Source organism: Mustelus asterias, chromosome 9 (genome assembly GCF_964213995.1).
Source record: "Mustelus asterias chromosome 9, sMusAst1.hap1.1, whole genome shotgun sequence".
Taxonomy (NCBI): Eukaryota; Metazoa; Chordata; class Chondrichthyes; order Carcharhiniformes; family Triakidae; genus Mustelus; species Mustelus asterias.
Window position 1 is genome coordinate 85610346 of NC_135809.1, and position 10088 is coordinate 85620433.

Genomic DNA, 10088 nt, shown 5'->3' on the forward strand with positions numbered 1-10088 from the left:
ATGACCAAAACCTCCTCCTTTATGGTGTAAAAACCTTTGGAAAGGTCACACTTTTTGAATGAGGTATAACTGAGTTTTTAAATGTTGCTAATTATTGCTGAACGACCCCACTGAGAAGCTAATGCTCATCCATGTGTTAAAATCCCTCCATATCTGTGCCTCTCCTCCCTCCAAAATCTCCTCCAGGCCTACAATCATTTGAGAATTAACATTCCTCTGACACCTTGTACATCCCTGATTTCCCTTGCTTTTCCATTTGTGGCCATGTCTCCAGCTGTCCAGGTAAGCTCAGGAATTCCCTCCTTAAACTTTCTCTACTTTTCTCCTCCATTAGGACAGTAAAAATCCATTTCTTTGCCAAGCAATCTGTCCTGTGGCTAAATGTCAAATTTTATATGATAATTCTCCAGTGAAATATCTTGAGACATTTTACCACGTTAAAAGACATTATATGATGTTACAATCCCAGTTGGTGTTCCAACTGGATGGGAAGATTTCAGGATGGATCCCTGGCTCAAAAAGATCGTGACTTTTACTTTTTTTTAGAAATTATGCAGGAACAGAGTCACAGGATTGCTAATTAGTTTTAACAAGAAAAAAAGATTTAAACATGAAAAGTTTAATTATGATACAATACTCCTTTACTTCCCCCTCCCCACCTTAGCTTCACAAATGTACACAGATTTTAAGGTTAACACAGGTTACAAAGTATATCTTATGCTATAATGATCTCAGTAACGCAGTCCTTTAAAACACAGAATATGGCTATGGTCAGACAGACATTGAATTTCTGTGGATTTCTCCTCAAAATCCCCCCAGATGATTTGTATATCATGGGCCACCTTGTCTCACTGAATTCCAGCTTTCACATGAATGATTTCAAATTCTGCTTTCGTAAAGACATTTCAATCCTTTTTTTAAGTAATGCTTTCCCGCAAGCTTGGTGTCCTCATGCACCAGTTGCTGAAGGCATATACGCAGGTACAGCAGGCAAAAAGGAAGGCAAATGTATATTGGCCTTCAGAGCGAGAGGATTTGAGTATTGGAATAGAGATGTTTTACTGCAATTGTATAGGGCATTGGTGAGGCCACACCAGTTTTGGTGTCCTTATCTGAGGAAGGATGTCCTTGCTATAGAGGGAGTACAGCGAAGGTTTACCAGGCTGATTTCTGGGATGGCTGGTCTGTCATGTAAGGAGAGACTAAGTTGGTTAGGATTGCACTTATTGGAGTTTAGGAGAAGGAATCTCATAGAAACTTATAAAATTCTAACAGAATTAGACAGGCTAGATTCAGAAAGAATGCTCTCAGTGATGGGGGAGTCAGAACTACGGAGCATAGTTTGAAGATAAGAGGTATACCTTTTAGAACTGAGGTGAGGAGTAATTTCTTCACCTTGAGAGTGGTGAATGTGTGGAATTCACTACCACAGAAAGTAGTTGAGGCCAAAATGTTACGTGATTTCAAGAAGAAATTAGATATAGTCCTTGGGGCAAAAGGGATCAAGTTATTGAATTTGATGATCACAATGAATGGCGGAGCAGGCTCAAAGGGCCAAATTGCCTACTCCTGCTTCTAGTTTCTATGTTTCTAAGCTGCTTCCATCAAGGTTTCACTTCCAAGTTTTACACCTTCCCCTCCAGGATTCCTTTGTCTTCAGTGTCACACAAACTATTAATAATTTTAATTATCAATTCCCAGACTATACTAAGATGGCACCAAACGTTTGAATTACCTCTGAAGTCTGCTTTTCCACTTTAAATGTAGGTACAGCAAGCAGTTGCCGCTTTAACTGAGAACACTATCTGCTTTTCCCTTCGATTCTCCTGAATAGTACCTTGTTTCTTGGTCCCTGATCTTGTAACTTCAATCTTCCTAAGATATGTTTTCTGCCCCAAATCTTTGGTTGTCTGCACTTTATTTGACTCTTTGGGAAGTCTGTCTTTTTGTAGCCCCTTTGTCCTGTCCAGCTGTTCTTTTGGTAGAGCTGAGGAGAGATGTTCACTACCCAGCTTTCTATCTTCAACTGATATCCAGCTAAAACTAAACTCAAAAAGCCTTCCTACTTAAAGGTGCCTCTGGTTGCTAAGCGACAATTTTATGCTTCTCCCAGTGTTAAGTTTACACACTCTCTAAGCACAGTTTGAACTAAGTAAATCCTCACACATACCACATCTACCAAACCTTTGACCAGCATGAATCTAACTATAAGTTTACCCTTCCTTACACTAAATTAAACCCACTTAAAACTATACCTTGTTTCTAATATTGCCAATACAAATATAAATCCCTTAAAACTACTGTTTTACTGATAATGATTGCAGCTTGTGGCTGTTTTTGCTGTAAAAAATAAAGTTCAACATTTTATTCTTTGCACTGTTTTGATGCGTTTGTAACATTCACATTACCATGTCAGATCTCTCAGTGGGAGAGCATCTTGGGGATAGCAATCATAACTCTATCTCCTTTAGGCTTGCATTGGAAAAAGAGAGGATCAGGCAAGCTAGGAAAGTGTTTATATGGAGTAAGGGGAAATATGAAGACATTAGACAGCAAATTAGAGGAGTAAATTGGAAGGAGGTATTCTCGGGGAAATGTACTGAAGAGAGGTGGCAGTTTTTCAAGGAATGTCTGTCTAGAGTTCTACAGGACAACGTTCCGAGCAGACAGGGAGGTGTTGGTCGGTGAAAGGAACCGTGGTGCACAAAAGCTGTGCGGGACCTAGTCGAGAAGAAAAGGAAAGCGTACAAAAGGCTCAGAGAGCTTGGCGAAGATAGGGATTTAGAAGAGTATACGGCCTGTAGGAAGGGACTAAAGAAAGAAATTAGGAGAGCCAGAAGGGGTCACGAGAAGGCCCTGGCAGGTAGGATTAAGGAGAACCCTAAGGCATTCTATAAATATGTGAAGAGTAAAAGGGTGAGACGTGACGGAATAGGGCCTATAAAAGGTGAAGGCGGGAAAGTCTGTACGGAACCAGTAGAAATGGCAGAGGTGCTCAATGAGTATTTTGCCTCGGTTTTCACAGAGGAGAAGGACCTGGGTGGATGTACTGCGGGCGTGCGCGGTGGACTCAAAGGATTATGTGGATTTTAAGAAAGAGGTTGTGCTGGAATCTTTGAATGGCATCAAGATAGATAAGTCGCCGGGTCCGGATGGGATGCACCCCAGGTTACTGTGGGAGGCGAGGGAGGAGATTGCAGAGCCTCTGGCGATGATCTTTGCGTCGTCGGTGGAGATGGGAGAGGTGCCGGAGGATTGCGGATGTGGTTCCTATTTTCAAGAAGCGGAATAGGGATAGCCCAGGTAATTACCGACCGGTGAGTCTAACCTCAGTGGTTGGTAAACTGATGGAGAAGATCCTGAGGGACAGGATATATGAGCATTTAGAGAGGTTTAGTATGCTCAAGAATACTCAGCATGGCTTTGTCAAGGGCAGATCGTGCCTTACGAGCCTGGTGGAGTTCTTCGAAAATGTGACTAAACACATTGACGAAGGGAAGGCGGTAGATGTGGTTTATATGGATTTTAGCAAGGCGTTCGATAAGGTCCTCCATGCAAGGCTTCTAAAAAAAGTGAGAGGGCATGGGATCCAAGGGGCTGCTGCCCGGTGGATCCAGAACTGGCTTGCCCAAAGGAGGCAGAGAGTGGGTATAGATGGGTCTTTTTCTAAATGGAGGTCGGTCACCAGTGGTGTGCCCCAGGGATCTGTTCTGGGACCCTTGCTGTTTGGCATTTTCATAAATGACCTGGATGAGGAAGCGGAGGGATGGGTTGGTAAGTTTGCCGACGACACAAAGGTTGGTGGGGTTGTGGATAGTCTGGAGGGATGTCAGAAGTTGCAGAGGGACATAGATAGGATGCAAGACTGGGCAGAGAAGTGGCAGATGGACTTCAACCCAGATAAATGCGTCGTGGTCCATTTTGGTAGGACAAATGGGATGAAGGAGTACAATATAAAGGGAAAGACTCTTAGTACGGTAGAGGATCAGAAGGACCTTGGGGTCCGGGTCCATAGGACTCTAAAATCGGCCCCGCGGTTAAGAAGGCGTATGGTGTGCTGGCCTTTATCAATCGAGGGATTGAGTTTAGGAGTCCGGGGATAATGATGCAGCTATATAAGACCCTCGTCAGACCCCACTTGGAGTACTGTGCTCAGTTCTGGTCGCCTCACTATAGGAAGGATGTGGAAAAGATTGAAGGGGTGCAGAGGAGATTTACAAGGATGTTGCCTGGATTGAGTGGCATGCCTTATGAGGATAGGCTGAGGGAGCTCGGTCTTTTCTCCTTGGAGAGACGAAGGATGAGAGGAGACCTAATAGAGATGTATAAGATGTTGAGAGGCATAGATCGGGTGGACTCTCAGAGGCTTTTTCCCAGGGTGGAAATGTCTGCTACGAGAGGACACAGGTGTAAAGGTGCTGGGGGTTAGGTACAGGGGAGATGTTAGGGGTAAGTTTTTCACACAGAGGGTGGTGGGCAAGTGGAATCGGCTGCCGTCAGTGGTGGTGGAGGCGAACTCAATAGGGTCTTTTAAGAGACTCCTGGATGAGTACATGGAGCGTAATAGGATGGAGGGTTATAGGTAGGTCTAGAAGGTAGGGATGTGTTCAGCACAACTTGTGGGCTGAAGGGCCTGTTTGTGTTGTAGTTTTTCTATGTTTCTACCTTCAAAATCATAGCAATAGTTGAAACAGTTCTGAATTTGTCAGATCTTCTGAGTTTTTCCAGCAATTTGTCTTGTTTCAGATTCTAGCATTTGCAGTATTTTGCTTTTATCATCTTAACACTAGCTTCCTGATTTTTACTGTTCCTTCATCTGGACAATTTGGGTGGGCATGACTCTCAAATGGAATAGATAATATAAAACTTACAACAAAATATTTAATAATGTGCCACTGTTGGAAAATTCGTTTGCAGTACTTGCCCCTAGTTAGTGTGACAATAAGGTACTTGAACCAACTTTTAAAACATATTTCAGGTGATTGTATTGACAATTATCAGCCAATATTTCAAAGCTTTCCATGGCCATGCCCTTCCTTCCCAATTTCTGTAATCTCCAGTAACCCCACAACTTTCCAAGAGACGCATGTTCTTTTAACCCTGGCCTCTTTAATCACTCCACTATTGTCCATTCAGCCGCCTAGTTCCCAAGTTGTGGAATTCTCTTACTACACCCCCTCTTTTAATCCAATCATTAAAACCCTATCCGTTTGATCAAGCTTGTCATCTGACCTAATGTCTCCTTTTGAGGCTTGGTGTTGTACTTTGTTTCATAATGTTCCTGTGACACACCTTGGAAGGTATTTCTGATAAGGGCCCTTGCTCCCACAATCAGAAAGCTGTGTTGGAGGATGATCTGGATGTTAACCTACATTTTTCTTTCCACCAGACTTGGGTCAAAAACAGTATCTTTGTCAGTTTCATTTGACTAAAATATCCCTCCTCATCCTTCATTGTCTTTTATTTAATCAATTTCTCTATGTCTCCTGCATAAGCCATCTCTGCCCTTCACACTCATCCCCAACTGAGCATTTTACAGGTCATTCCATACTGTGTGTAATTCAGTCAGTGCTCTCTTCCCCAAACTATTCCCTTTTAAATGTTGATCTGCTATTGCCTGACCCCAATTCTTCTGGGCTGTTACAGACTTCAGTATCTGCAATATTTTTTTAAAAATCATAGTGTATGCTGGGGGAATGAATTGGAAAAAGCCAACTCTGATTGCCCTTTGAAAATGAATCTGACTTTCACTAGTACCATTTCCAAACCTTACATAACATACTGTTCTCGAGCTCAGCAGCAGGTAGTGGTAGAGCGGTATTGTTGCTGAACTAGTTATCCAGGAACCCAGGGTATTGCTCTGGGGACCCAGGTTTGAACCCCACCAGGGCAAATGGTGAAATTTGAATTAAAAGTCTGTCAATCCAACCATTAAACCATTGCCAGTTATTGTAAAGACCCATCTGGTTCACTTTTGCCCCGAGAAAGGAAACCTATCATTCTTATCTGGTGACGTGACTCCAGATCCAAGGCAATGTGATAGACTCCGAATTGCACTCAAGGGCAATTAGGTAATAAATGCTGGCCCAGCCAGAGATGCCCACACCCCTTTAATAGAAAAGACCAAGCTACTTTACATTGGCCCAGCATTATGCCCTCCTTTAAGTGACAAGTTTAAACATTCATTTTGAAAATTTGCCTCATTTATTTATTCACAAAAATACTGCATATTCAAAATTACTGACCATATCTCTGAACGGACAACTCCAAGATATCTTATAATTAACTGATTTGTCAGGGCTAGGCACACAGTGGAGGAGTAGTGAATGATTTAATTGTCAACTCGCTATTTGTATTCACCTCAGCACCGGCTTACTAAATGATACCAAGGTTCTGGGATCAGATTGACTAATAGACCCATTTGTTATGAGTTTGTTCACATGGATTTCCGTCAATTTTTTTTTAAAAATTGGACAAATGGGAATTAATCATGAGAATAAACTAGGGACTACTGGAATCTAATTTGGATTTTCCCCATTAGTCCAACAAATAAATGCATGTTACATTGAATTGGGAGCTGCAGACACCACAAAGGTCCGAGAACCAAATAAGCCAATTTAGTTTCTGTAGACATTTGAACACAGTTAAACTCAGTACACATAGGCTTGGGGACAAAAGACAAATATGTCAAGCTCCCCATTTCAAATTAAATCAGTTTATTCTGAAAAATACATTAGCACGGTTATCAAAAGCTACTGGATTCAACAGCAACTTCTTACTGCCGAATGATTGAGTGGAGAAGGCGCTTCAATGACTTGGCTTACATGAAAAAGCCAGTTAAAAAAATAAGACTTGCATTTATTTAGCATGTCACGACCCCAGGACATGTTTAAATGCCAATGACATATTAAGTTTTTTCATTGTAATGTGGGAAACATGGAAGCCAATTTAGGCCCCAAAAACAGCGAAGTGATAATAACTTGATACCCAAGTGTAGTATTGGAGTTGTACCACCAGGAGTGATCAATAGCAAAGTCGAGGGGAAAAACTGCACACTAATCCAGTGAAAGAGGCAAAAATGCTTTCCTAGTTTTACTGTTGCACCGACTTGTTAAATTAGGAAATCATTTTACATCAGCTACCAAGCTCACCTGTGGTAACATTGCCAAAACGGTCTATTCGACAGTTAATTACTAATGTTGCATTTTATCTTAATTAAATGGATTCAACATGTGACGATCTTGTTGAAAAGCTCATATGAACACAAGCAGATTGGAGTAAGAGTATCATGCTGCATTGCAATATAATTGGAGTCAAGCAACTTGTTAATGTTGACTCATGAGTAGTCCATTAGATGAGCTATTGGGGGGTGCAGATGGAACCATAACTCAGCACAGAATTAACTTGTACATGAGATGGTAGAAAAACATGCATTAGTCCAAAATACATAATCCAATTACAAACCAGTGACAGATGTGATACATTTATAAGTCACAAATCAGGATTTTGTTCCTGTCAATTAATCCTTGCATCATTTTATATGGTGCACAGCAGCTCTTTAAAGGGAACCCAATTAAAATCATTAGGGCAACACTGGTGGGAAATTAAACATTTTATATCAATGTCATGGATAAATTGAAGTCAAGTACATCAAATTGCTAGTCACCTTTCCATGGCTCTCTGCAGATCCAGGAAGTGACTGAGATTTGTCCAAAGGTATAACATGCATTTGTATAGTGCCTTTTACTTTCTTCAAAAATGGAGCTGTGGGATTTTTTATGTCCACTTGAGGGTAGACAGAGCCTTATGTTTAACATTTCACCCAAAAGATATCACACCCTCAGTACTGCATCAGAATGTCAGCCTAGATATTTGTTGAACCTACGACTTCAAAACTGGAGTGCTAGCTGCTGAGCAATGACCAGTACTCCATGCTGAATAGGCTGAGGAAGCAAAATAGAGCTTGACCTCACATACAAAATCCCACATTTGACATTAGCCTATTGCAAGCACAGCTGTTATTCTCTTCTGTGCCTATACAGTATTATCACAAGTGATTGCCGTATTGGTGAATGAGGCATAACATGCTCGACTATCACCTCCCACAACCTGTTTTAGTCACATGACCCATAACTTGGACCTGATGTATATGCAACCCAATGAAATATCAAAGTAAAACACAATGTTTCAAGTCGCATAAGATTCAGATATAGTCAGGGCCAAGTTTACACAATCTGAAACTCCCAAAATATGCTGACATAAATCACTTGCAGCCTACATAAAACACAAAGGTGAGAAATTCAGTACAACTGAGATGCAAAGGCAGAGCAAATGGGCTGCCAGTCCACAAGGTTGCAGTGTCAAAATATTCAATAAACTCCAACACTGAAAACAGGGTCTTACCATGAATCCAAGTGTCAAGACAATTTGACTTCATGCACTTCCAGAAGGCACTAGATAGTTGATCAATATCACTAATTTTCCTCTTCATTAGTCTAGAGGCCAGTTGCCAAGGCCTAACTTCTACTCTGGCTGAAATCACTCAACAAATCTGGAGCCCCTTGGTTGCATGCTCCTCAAAAGGGATATTTTCCACAATGAACTGTTGAATTATGAGCATTTGGAATACAAGCATAATCATCAAATATTTTACACCTTTCTTTCACATGGACTTTATACTGCACAAACAGGCCACTTGTTCCAACTGGTCTATGTCATTGTGTTAATGCTCCACACAAGTCTCTTCCCACTTGACTTCATGTAGTTCAATTTTTACCCACATAACCCATTTGCTGTGTACCTGCAGTTATTACTGGAGATTCTGGAAAATAAACAAGACTGCTTATGGACCCTCTGTCTCCAAACCACACCACTTGGTCAGTTTTATGCAGGATATTTATTTAAGGAAAAATGTCCAATTGTATATAATAAATGTACTATTCTTTCATTACCCTCAGTCTCGTTTTGGAGATCTGCAGCATGAAAACCTCAGTCACTGCCAAAAGTGAAATATACTCCTCCTCCTCCGTTTAGCCCAATTGAATTCTCTTATTCTGCACTGTTTATCTTGCTCAGATCTTTAAGAGACACCCAGCTCACACTATTGCTTGTGTTCGTACAGATTCACAGTTCTCACTACAAGAACAAAAACAGCACTACACAGATGCCCTGTTGGACTTCATCCTAGGGTTTTAAAATAAGCGTCTAGCAAAATAGTCGATCCTTTGGTTTTAATTTTCTGAAACTCCCTAAATTCAGAGACAGTCCTATTATTCAAAAACAAAAAAGGCCAGTCAACTTAATATTTATAGGGAAAACGTTAGAAGCTATTATTAAAGAAATTATGGCAGGGTTCCAGGATCTCAAGGTAATCAGTCACCTTATTTAAGAGTATAAATGCCTTGGAAGCAGTTCAGATTTACCAGATGAATACTTGGAATGGATGGGTTGTCTCATGTGGAAAGCTTGAACAGATCAGGTTTATACCTACTGACGTTTAGAAGTGTGACATGATCGAAACACTAGATTCGGAGGGGTCTTGACAGGGTGAATGTGGAGATGTTTCCTCTTGTGGAAGAATCTAGATCTTGGAGTCACTGTTTAAAAATAGGGGTGACCCATTTAAAACAGGTGATGCATGTTTGCTCAAGGTGGTGTCCTTGGAACTCTCTTCTTGAAAAGGCAGTAGAAGCAGAGTCTTCAAATATTCTTAAAGAGGTCTTGTTCAAATGCATCATCCATCACAACAGCTGTGCACCAGCTCATCAGCCAAAGATAAGCAAATTTCTCTCCGAAATTAAAACTATTTTTCTTCACTTCCTGGTTCCCTCAGCTCAGAGAGATGGAAGCAGAGGGCAGGACTCTCAAAGGGCAGCAATCTTCAAGTAGTTTGATCCACGAGCCTGGATGGAGTTATTGACAGCCCTTCAACAGAGCGCCATGGCACATCCTATGTCTACACAAGCGGCAGCACTCCATTACCAAGATGGTCAACCACAGCACCCCCTTTGCACTGACCCAGCTATAATGAAGACAACAGCTGAACAGAAATTGAGCCTCAAATCTATGGCTCTGACCAAGCACAGTAT